Raw genomic sequence first — 11,799 nt, forward strand, 5'->3', positions numbered from 1 at the left:
GCATAAAGTCAAGCTATACAGGTATGGGTTCGTGATTTAGTACTACCATATTCTACATTGGAAATCAAACAAAAACACAGATCGGTATTAACGATCGACTGAAAGTGCGAACTGAAATTTGATCTAGAAATAAAAAAAAATACAGATTTGTATGAATTGAACGAAAAGGTATCCTGACTTCAATAAGATTGCCATGGATGTCGTGAGTCGTCATCTATGGATGATTGTTTGATAATCGAATTGAAGATGATGATTATATAGGCTGATGATTCTGTTTGCTGTTAAAGTTGTTGGTAGATTGGTACGGGTACGACGCCCTAGAACAATCTAACTCTCTTGTCTTTGAATCTCAATTAGCTAATTTCATACTATGCTTCTACGAATGTTGTTTACAGAGAGAGAGAGAGAGAGAGAGAGGGGTAATTTGTTCGCTTAACTCGATTGGTGTTGATTCAGATCTTAATTCAGAATATGTGTATATATTTAATAATAGTTTTAATGATAATAAAATGTTTTTAAGTACAAGTGTAATTTGGTCATTTAACAAAAGTTAACAGAATAATTCTAACAGTGTTAGAAATTTGGACTCAAATGGTTAAGAAAAGTGGCTATAGGGACTCAGGGCGTTAAACATTTTGATTTTGGACTCAAGTGATTAAAACCCTCAAAACACAGGGATTCAAAAAGTAATTTACCCTAGATACAAAAGTATGCGTTTAAGAGACTTGATAATAACCATCAAATTGGTAAAACATAAATGTCAAATTGTAAAATTAGACGACCTGGTCGACTCAACCAATCGACTAGTTTGGTCTGTCATTTTCCAAAACCATGATAAGTGGTTCAATTACAAATTTGTTTAAAAACCTATTGAACCGAACCAAACACCTCTAAACACAATAAATTGTTTTTATATATAAACTTGTTTTTTCTTATAACAGCAAAAGTGACCAAACATCAGTGACCATTTTAGTAGTTTACTCTATTATTATTTTAAGATATTTTATGTCACACCCCCAAAATCCACCCGCGGGGTACTACCGCTTGGAGGCGTGACTGACCAGGATCCAGCCACCAATCATACTGAACAAGCATATAAATAGTTATAAAAATTTAACCAATACGATTGGTGGTTCAAACAAACAAAGTTTAAGTTGTAAGCGGAAGCATAAGTTTAAAGTTATAACATAAGTTCAAATGTTTTCAAATAGAACGTGGCACGCAGCAGTCTGTGTCCCACAACGACTCTCCTCCATGCAAGCTCCAGCTGAGTACCTATGGTCCTGCAAAGCATGTAGTAACGAGTCAACAACTAGTTGAGTGAGTTCACAGTTGGGTGTTCGTTTTAGTTATTTCGAAAACAGTTTCCTTTAACTGGCATCCTGCCGTGGGGGTTACCCCATAGTTTAAAAACGTGACTTGTTCGTTCCCAGTTACTCCGGCATTCCAGCCGTGGGGGCTACCCCATGTTAGTTATCAGGCATTTCGGCCGTGGGGGCTACCCCATGCGTACACTAGACTCGTTACCATATCGACTGCTGACTGTAGTCATGTTTATGTGCCCTGAAAACCATCAATGTCTATCATCATTGACGTGCCCCAGATCCATTAGTTCACGCCCGCCCTCTGCGGCACGATGTGAGGTTTGTCAGACCTAAATAGCGCTATCTAACTAATGACCCGCTCGCCATTGGCCCGGCGATTAAGTCGATACAAAAAGGAGGGACTTCGTGATAGAGTTTTAGTCTAGTACGAGTTATCCGTCCATCCGGACGAGGAATCACATTCCTGAACCATAGCTGTCCTACCCAAGGAGGACGAGGAATCCACGTTCCTTAACCCCGTTCCCAACCCAGGGAATCCCATGCTTTGTAGAGGGTGTGAACTCACCTTGGTTTGCTCGGCAGTAACACAGAAAAGTTAATCAAATTGCAGGTAATCAATTAGGTCCTATCATAGATATTATTCGTATCAGATTCAAGCCAAGCAGTGCACGTATGTTCAACACGTATTGTACACAGGTAATAATCATGGCAACACGTTTAACATTAACAGTCAAACACAACCCAAAGTCCGAGAGTGAGGCCCAAACAGTTGGGCTCGTAGTAACAGGCCCAAAACACACGTCAACAGTAATACAGAAGTCCATAAGCTCGGCCCACTAACTTAGGCCCATAACTAAGCAAGCCCACTAAGGGGTCTCGAGTCGCAACCGGACTCGCAAACGTGGTTTCGAGTTGTGCTGTTATGTTGGTCATGGGTGGTTGCGAGTCGCAACCGTGGTCTCGGCTGATCATGCTAAGGTTTCGAGTCGCAACCTGTGTCGTAACTATTGTCTCGGTTCATCATGCTGTGGTTGCGAGTCGCAACAGGACTCGTAACCTCTGTCGCAACTGGCGGTCTCGACTTGTAATGTTGTGGTTGCGAGTCGCAACCAGGGGTTTCGACTCCCCAACAGTTGCTGATTCTGCACAGTTGTACTATCCAATAACATTCCAATTGCATGCACCCTATTTGTGTACTATCCACTTAAACATGTTTTCTTGTCTAAACATTTGCTAAAATGGATCAAACATGGCAGAATTCAAATATTCAACACACATTCATATGATATTCAACAAGTTCTTCATGTTCTTCAAACATTCAAAGCATAAATAACCTTCATTCAAACTCTATGCATATTCGGTCAAGACTATAGTTTCTAAGCTAACATCAAACCCATTTTCCAAGCAACAATATATGCAACAATTCATAAGACAAGCATGTAATCGATACTTCCATCATCATTGAACCGAAATATTATTTATGACCACACATAATCATTTAGACCATGGTTTTTCATTTACAAATCAAGTATGGTGACCCTTTATAGCATAAACACTTAACCGAAACATTACCCTTACATCATGGATTAAACAAGAACCAAGTAACCACATATCATCATGCAAACACTAACATTTAACACAATAAACATCCTAACATTCCTTTTATCATTTAACAACAATAAACATCAATCAAAACACCATAAGTACTAACCGGTTGGTGAGGTGCGTGTGTGGCTTCTAACCGATTGAGTGTGAGCCGATCCAAACGTCCAAAGATTCGAGAATGAGGAGTGGTGTTCGGTTTTGGTGAGAGGGGAAAGAGTGAGAGTATGAGTGTGTGTGTTGTTCAAGAAGATTGCAAGGTTGCATAATCCCCAAGGTTATATACTAGTTCTAAGGTGGTGTACCCTAATGGGCTTACAAGTCGATAGAAGGGGTTTACGGCCCAAAGGCCCAACCGGCTATACTGTTCACTCGAGACCTCACGGTCTCGAGTCGGGTTCTCGGTTCACGTAATATACATACATATATACCATACGTACAAGCAAGCACATAGTCACATAAAATGTTCACTTATGTCATTACATTAACAAGTTACTAGTCACGAAATGTTTCAAGCAAGTTACATCAAGATACAAGAAAGGTTCTAAATTTCGAGTTGTCACATTTTAAATAACCAAATTATTTATCACCAAAACCAAACTTTTTATTAACATATTATTTATTTTTATTTTCATTATTACAAAATTATTATATCGATTTTATTACATAATTTTTAATAAATTGTATATAACTTTCAATATTACTTTATATATAAAATTAGATTTATTAAGGGATTTTTAAATATAATTTATATTTTATCACTCAAATGGCTGATTATTTGCTTCTTGAATAGCATGTTTGACCACTGTTTCTTCTTTTCAATAATCATCTCCGCAATCATCATATCTGTCGCGTACCGAGTATATTCATTAGTTTTTTAAAATATAATTTTCTTTATTTGGTATATAAAATTATATTTATTCAAGCCGTGTAATACACGGGGGTTTTTAAAGATGTAACTTTTCTTATTATTTGGTAAACAATATTTTATTTATTCAGCACGTGTAATACACGTGGTTTTACACGTGGTTTTAAAGATATAACTTTTTTATTATTTGCTATATAAAATTACATTTATTCAACCCGTATAATATGTATGTTCATAATATGATCTAAGTATATATAATAGAGAGTAATATGCAGACCAAATACGAAATAAATATTGAAGTTTGTATAGCCATTCATAATAATATGATCTTTTATTTGTTTAGGATTTGTCATAGGAACTTAAAATTTTGTACCACTACTAATATTTATTATGACATTTTCTTATTCAAAGGTAACGTGTCTGATTTTATCTGAAAATAGATTATTCTAACGGGTTAATTGTGGCATAATATTATATTTTCTACCATCCAAATATAGTTTCCTCACTTTCGCTATCATTAATATTAATATAAGGTATGCTCATATTCAAAGCTATAAACCAATATGAATTGTATGAAATAATTGCTTTTATCACAATTAGTAAGGAAACCAATAAAAACTATTGATAATGTAATATGTCTCATACCATTTGAAAGGTCTGAAAACAGATAAAAGTAATGTAAATGAATAGACAAAAAAATAACTATAGTTGAGAAAATACTATGTATAGTGTAATACTTTACATGTACAATTGAACCAATGAAACATATATATAAGTGAAAAAATAAAAATAAAGACATGAGACACCATAAGTAAATCTAAATTTAAAAAAAAAAGTTATGACATTCCGAATGTGAAGATACCTTTCACAAACCTCTACATCTTAGTTACAATAGGAAAAAAATATGTATGTTAAGAGTTTACCTTGTTTTAAAACACATATATCTAACTTATCTAAAAATACATGATGTTTTCTATGTGACATAGATAATATGCATATTACTTATTTGACATGGTAAACTTATCTAAAAAAACATGATGTTTTCTATGTGACATAGATAATATGCATAGCATATGAAGAGTAAAAAAACATACCTAGTATTTAGAATGAAGTGGAGTTTACAATAAAGTACTTTATTCAACTCGTGTAATATACGTGATTTTAAAGATATAACTTTTTTATCTGGTATATAAAATTACATTTATTCGACCCCGTCTAATATACAATAAATCTAAGACAACTTATATTTTACAACTATGAAATAAGTGAACAAATTTTGCTTACTGTTTTTGTGAATCAACATATATTCTCTTTAAAGTTACAATATTTGATTTAGTGTTTACCTTACTTATTTTATTCCAATATGCGAACTTTTTTTTAGCTGTTTTTTTTTTCAAGTATGCAGATTTTTTATGAATTTTAAAATATATAAGAGTACATATTGAGTCAAAAGTGTTTTGTATATTCCAATAATGAAATTAATAAATAGAATAAAGTTGCTTGGAGCATTAATTTATATAATGTTAAAATTTATTTGATACAAATTTTATGCGCACATATATTTTCTTTTTTTTTTTTAATCTAACGTTACATACTTACAAAATACATATCACTCAACCATACATCAAACTACAATTCAAAATACCGATATAGATTTACAATCAAAATAAAATTCTAATATAATATTTAAATATTTTTAATTTAAATTTAAAATTTATCAATATTTAAATCTTCTTAATTTAAATTTAAAATTTATCAATAAATTATTGATGTCCTCATTGAATGACATGTGTCCCAAATCAGGTTTCTTTTATTATATAGTATAGATATAGATAAGTAATATAATATTTATTACTTCAAAATGGAAATAAAATTAAAACTTGCGATTGATAATTATGGTTTATATTAACAAGTAAAGTTTTCTATATAAAACCATTTTGTTGTTTTTTTATGAACAACATTATTTTCACATTTAAATACCACATAGTTTTGCATCTTTTAAAATGAGAGTTTTAAGAAAGTTAATATTTATACATCACTCATTTTTCTCTCTCTATATATGGAGAGAGATAGAATGAAAAAAAAAATATGAAAATAAGATTTAGACGTGTAAGAATAGTGAAGCCTTTAAAATTTAAACTCATATTGTGAACTAGAATTGACTCCCCGCATTGCGTGGTTAGTTTTTTTAATCAAATTTAAGCGTGTTGTTTTTTTTCCAATTGCCTTTAAAGAGAAAATAATGAGCGATAACATTTCCAACCTTTTCGATACTTCCAAAATTGTTTGAAAAATCAATTGTAGTCGAATCTCATGGTGTGTTAATACCGCTGAAAACAGTGAGAACGCCCCTCATCCGTTGGATCAAGAATGGACTAGATTAACGAGGTGGCGTTTTCGTAAATAACATCAACTTTGTTACTTAGAACGTGCTTCATTAAGGGTAAAAGGGTCTTTTTACTGCTCTAATTCAAAACACCAAACTAATGAGCCAACGCCATTTAAAACGACTAAAACGCCATTAATACAAAATATCAAACCTTAATGATAAAAAGTGTTGCAGATTTAGAAGATAGATGTAACAAACAATAACTGAAAGTAAATTATTAACCATTTATTATAAAAAATTCCCTTCTAAACTACGCGCCAAAAACATCATTATATAAAAGACGTTACCATCGCTTCCATCATCACTTCCATTAATCACACTAAAAACGTCAGCTCAAAACGCCAAATTAAAAAAAAAAAAAAAAACCTGAAAGGAAGAAAAATGGGTACATCTCTGATGTAATACCATTCACAGAAGACTATTAGTTTAGTTTGATTTCGTATTAGTTGTAATGTTTTGAATTATTAATGAATTGTAATAAATTTAAGAACGCTATCAACGCCAAGATGTTTGAATTATTAATTGATTTTAATGAATTTGGGAACGCAATAAACACAAAAATATTTACTATGTGACATAAAAACGATTAATTTATCAAGACAGACCTAAAAAAACAATAAAACGCCATGTAGTTATTGTTTCTAACTACACGCCAAAAATGACAACGGTGTTGTGAGAAACACATTGGAAAAGAAAATAAAAGAACAAAAAAGCCCCTCCGTCTTGATTATATCACGCGCCGCGTGTTCGGTCAGGATTCGTTTTCACCGTTTTCACATTTTTAAGCGTTTTCCTCTTATCCCGTTTCTCTCTATATATAGTATTATAGTTAACAAATAAATAAATGTGAAACTTTCTAGAGGTGAAATATATTTTACTTAAATAATGTAAAATGGAAAATAAGATTGTTTTCCTTTTCGAAATTTAAAAAATATCATTAATGGGAAAAAAATAATATCGTCGAATAAGGCCTGGAGTCGGCGAGATTCTTGGGAGATGTCCTTTACCGTACGAATTAATTATTAATTAATAGATAATAAAATCCATCCACGTAGTGTTAAAACTTTATAAAAAAAAAACAATTGCTTTATTTATGGTAATTACGTTCTTTATTTTATATCAACTTTCATTGAATGAAAGGCTATACAGTATGGTCATGACCTTCATGACCCTCCATGTTAGTGCCATGTAACCCATTTATAATCCAACATCCAAAACCACTACCCTAAGGGTGTGGTCATGACCTAAACCCCTAGCCTCTTATTTATTTTAATTTATCTTTGACTAAAAAAAAATGAAATGATTTGTTGAAAAATGGAAAGGAGGACCATGGTTGCCAAGGTTTAATCCATGCAAACCATGGTGGATCAATCAAGGGGGTGGTGTAGCCTTCCATTCATGTTCCTAGATGGCAAATCATGTCCCAATAATGACCCCCACACCCTATAGCCTAATTTGAGTAAATTACAAAAATCGTCTTTTATGTTGACACTAAATTGCAAATTGTGTCCTTTTTCTTCAAAAAATACAAAAAACATATTTGATGTTTGCAAACACTTGCGCGTTATATTCTTTAGCTCTAGCTCAGTTACTTTAGTTACTTTTCATGGTTAAATCTGACCAACTGGACCTCACATGATGGTATTTTTGTCATTTTACCCTAAATAAAATAATTATGTTTAAAAAATATTATATATATAGGGTCAGGATTTAGAGAAAACGATGAAAAGTATGAGAACGGTGAGAACGCTTATCAATCGTCCGATCAAAACAATCTATGTACTAGATTGGCGCGGTGGCGTGTTTGTAAATAACACGAATTCTATTGAGTCGACGCGCTTCATTAAGGGTAAAAAGGTCTTTACACTTCTATACCAAAACGCCAACTAATGAATAAAACGCCATTACTGGCCAAAACGCATCCCTATATAAACAAAACATTCTCATACATAAGAACATACCTCCCCCAACTTGAAAATGCCATATTTCTACTATATAACATTCATCTTACAACGCCAAAACATGCAAAACATCAAACACACCTACTCAAAAAACGTCATATTTTACTATATACCAATCATCTTAGAAAACGCCAAATCTCTCAAATATCAAAAATTTCCAAAAAATGGACTTTTCTTTTAGATACACTATTTCCTCAGAAAAACGCTAAAAATGCCAAAAATCGTTTCTTGTATATTCAATATTGTTCTACGCGAAGTTTCGGAAAATGCATTCTTTCCTGAGGTACTGCAACTCAAATAACATTTTGCTGAAGGAGATGGACAAAACTTCAAGAAAAAGATACTGGGGTCAGACTTATGTCAGTTTTTATGTTTTGTTATTGATGAATATTATAATGGCATGAATTAGACGAATGACACTGATGAGTGGTTTGAAGATACATATTCAAACAAAAAACTCATGTCATTTTGTCTTTCCAAACGGCCAAAAAAACACAAGCATGACAAAGCCAAACTGCTAGTGAACATGTTTCAAAAAAAGAAAGAGACTGACGACAGTGAAGATTTGAAAGATGAATTGTTTCTATTTTTATTTTTTTTTAATTTTCTTTTTCCGTTGTTTGTTATGTATTTTCAACTTATAATAAAAAAATAACATTATATTAATAAAACGCCAAAAGTCATAATTATTGTGAAACGCCATAATGAAGTAAAGCGGCAAAAACTCCCAACCTATAATAAAAGTAATTTAGAGAAGAATTATTAAAAGCTAAAAATGGAAACAAACGCCAAAAACTACTTAAAGCCATTAAAAACGCAAAACTTGGAAGATGGAATGTCTAAGACCATAAAAACTCATAAACACCTGAACAAAATCAGTAAAAAATACACACAGTAACTAAAAACACGGCTACTTTATTAATATCATTTATTATAAATAAAAATCCCGCCTAAACTACGTGCCAAAAACATCCTATAAGAGAGACGTCTCTGCACAATCAATTGATCACACCACCAAAAAAATAAACGCCATCTTTCCAGCAAACCATTCACTTTAAAACGCCAAAAAAGATACTTAAAAAGGCCACAGATGCGGAACGTCATTTCTTCTTTATTGAGTATTGTTCAGAATGAAGTTTCACTGAATGGATTCTACTCTGAGGTGGGTATACCTATAAGCTTTTGCTGAATGAGATTGGCAAATTATGATGAAAAAACGAAGAAATAAAGACTTTTACCCCTTAATGAAGATGGGCGTTATGTAGGAAAAAAGGATCTACATAAGGTATTCAAAACAGGTTCAAAATGCCAAAAAGGTTAAAGTAGAAGAGGCTGATGACAGTGAAGATTTGGAAGAGAAATTAGATTATAATTTTTATTTTTTTTTTCAGTTTCTATTGTTATCTAATTCTCTGATTTTATTATCTAATTCTTTACTAAAAAAATTTAATATAAAATGCTAAAAACACCAAAACGACTGATAGTATGAAAACTGAGAGAATGGATGCTAGCAAAGCACGATGTTGCTATAAAACGCCAAAAACGCCAAAAAAGGCATTACTGAAAAATCAACACTAATTCACCAATGAAATTGAACGAAACAGTAATTGCTAAACAGTAAAATGAGGAGACGGTAACATTATTGCCAAACATTTATTATATCAAAAGCCACTACATGGAAAACTGAATTTATTTATCTTTTCAAAACGCCATAATTGTCTGTCAAATTATAGACCTGTATCCTACTTGATATAATAAACATCAAGAAAATTACTGATGTTTTTTACATCATAGACATGCATACTGATTTAAAAAAACAATAAAAACGCCAAAACATAATTGAAACGCCAAAAATATTAACTATGATCCAGATCTACAAACAATAAAACGCGGCGTATTTATTAGAAGCCAAAAAAATGGAAACGGGATGTGACACGCGTTTAAAAAAAGAAAATATGAAAGGACAAAAAATCCCCTCCGCCCTTCTATATACCGCGTAACTCGTGTTAGGCCAGGAAGCATTCTCACCGTTCTCACACTTTTGAGCATTTTCTCCTGATCCCGTTTCTATATATATATATCTCTATAGAAAAAGTGTATTGTACAAAATGGCTTAACGTACGCTACGTACGCGATGTGAAATCGCATGATATAAAATAGCATGGATGAAATCGCATGTGATAATTTTGATGAAATCGCATGTTGGTTTTTTGTAACAATTTCGCATATGATAATTTTGATGAAATCGCATGTTGGTTTTTTGTAACAATTTCGCATGTGGTAATTTTGATGAAATCGCATTTAAAAAACCAACATGCGAAATTGTTACAAAAAACCAACATGCGATTTCAATGTGGGATGAAAATCTAACGACTGAGATGATCGCGTACGTAATGCAGGGTAAGGGCTCTTGTACGTTAACCTAATTCTCTCTCTCTCTCTGTATATATATATATATAGGGGGCCGCTAAAATGAAAATCATCTTCAGTTGTAAGAACCGAGAGAACCACTTTTCAACCATTAGTATTCAAAATGGATAGATGAGATTAAAGGTAGTTAAAACTAATATTAAATATTTTTTTGTCTTATTATTTATTTAATATTTTAATCCAAAAGGTTAATTTAGTAAATTTACCTTTTTTTATCTTTTTGTCTTTATTGTTTTTATTACTTTTTTTGTATTATTATATTACTTGTTTTTTTAAAACATAATTTTTTATTAAAAACCATTTTAGATCTAGATTTTTAAACTCAAACAATTTTATTTTTACGTTAAAAAGTTTACGTTTTACGTTAAAAAATTTATGTTTTACGTTTTACGTTAAAAAGTTTACGTTTTACGATTTACGTTAAAAAGTTTACGTTTTATGTTAAAAAATTACGTTTTACGTTTTACGTTAAAAACTTTACGTTTTACGTTACAAAATTTATGTTTTACGTTAAAAAGTTTACGGTTTTAACTTTTTTTTTTTACAAAAACTTTTTTACACAAAACGAACGCACCCAGAAATCGCAACTCGGTAGGTGTCTCAGATAGATTGTTATCATCATCGACTGGGGAAAAAAATTAAAAAACCAACAACAAAAATCAAAACAATGTGTGGATTCATGAAAAAAAACACGGGGTTTGGCTCAGATTTTCCGATAATCAAAGGCTGCAAAGTGGGGTTGCAGGTTCAAAAACCTATCATCCACCATCCTTGCCGCGCCATCCACCAAACTAGAACTTTCCATATAAGACATCAACTGGACAATGAGACATGGATCAGATCCAATCTCACATGGCGTTTAATCATTATCGTTTTCGTTCAAGAATCAAAGTGGTCCAATCAAACACACAGTAAGTTTAGGTAAGGCCTTACACTTCACCAGTTTAAATTAGCCAAGGAGTTGACTTCCAAACTCACAGACCTCATTATGAATGACGTTGGATGTAACTCGCATCAAATCATCTTCATGGATCTTAGTCATAAGATGCTTTGATTTAGGTATGCTCATTTAGTATCCTCTGACCTCAGATACAAACTAGAACTTTCGTTTACTAAAGACTATACTTTGATCAGTGTCAACCACTATCGCGTAACTGTCAGTCATAAAGGCATTGGTTGGGAGTAGTTCTGAAGTTCAGTGGGAGTTGTATGTAGTCAAGATGG

This window comes from Helianthus annuus, chromosome 8 (genome assembly GCF_002127325.2).
Source record: "Helianthus annuus cultivar XRQ/B chromosome 8, HanXRQr2.0-SUNRISE, whole genome shotgun sequence".
NCBI lineage: Eukaryota > Viridiplantae > Streptophyta > Magnoliopsida > Asterales > Asteraceae > Helianthus > Helianthus annuus.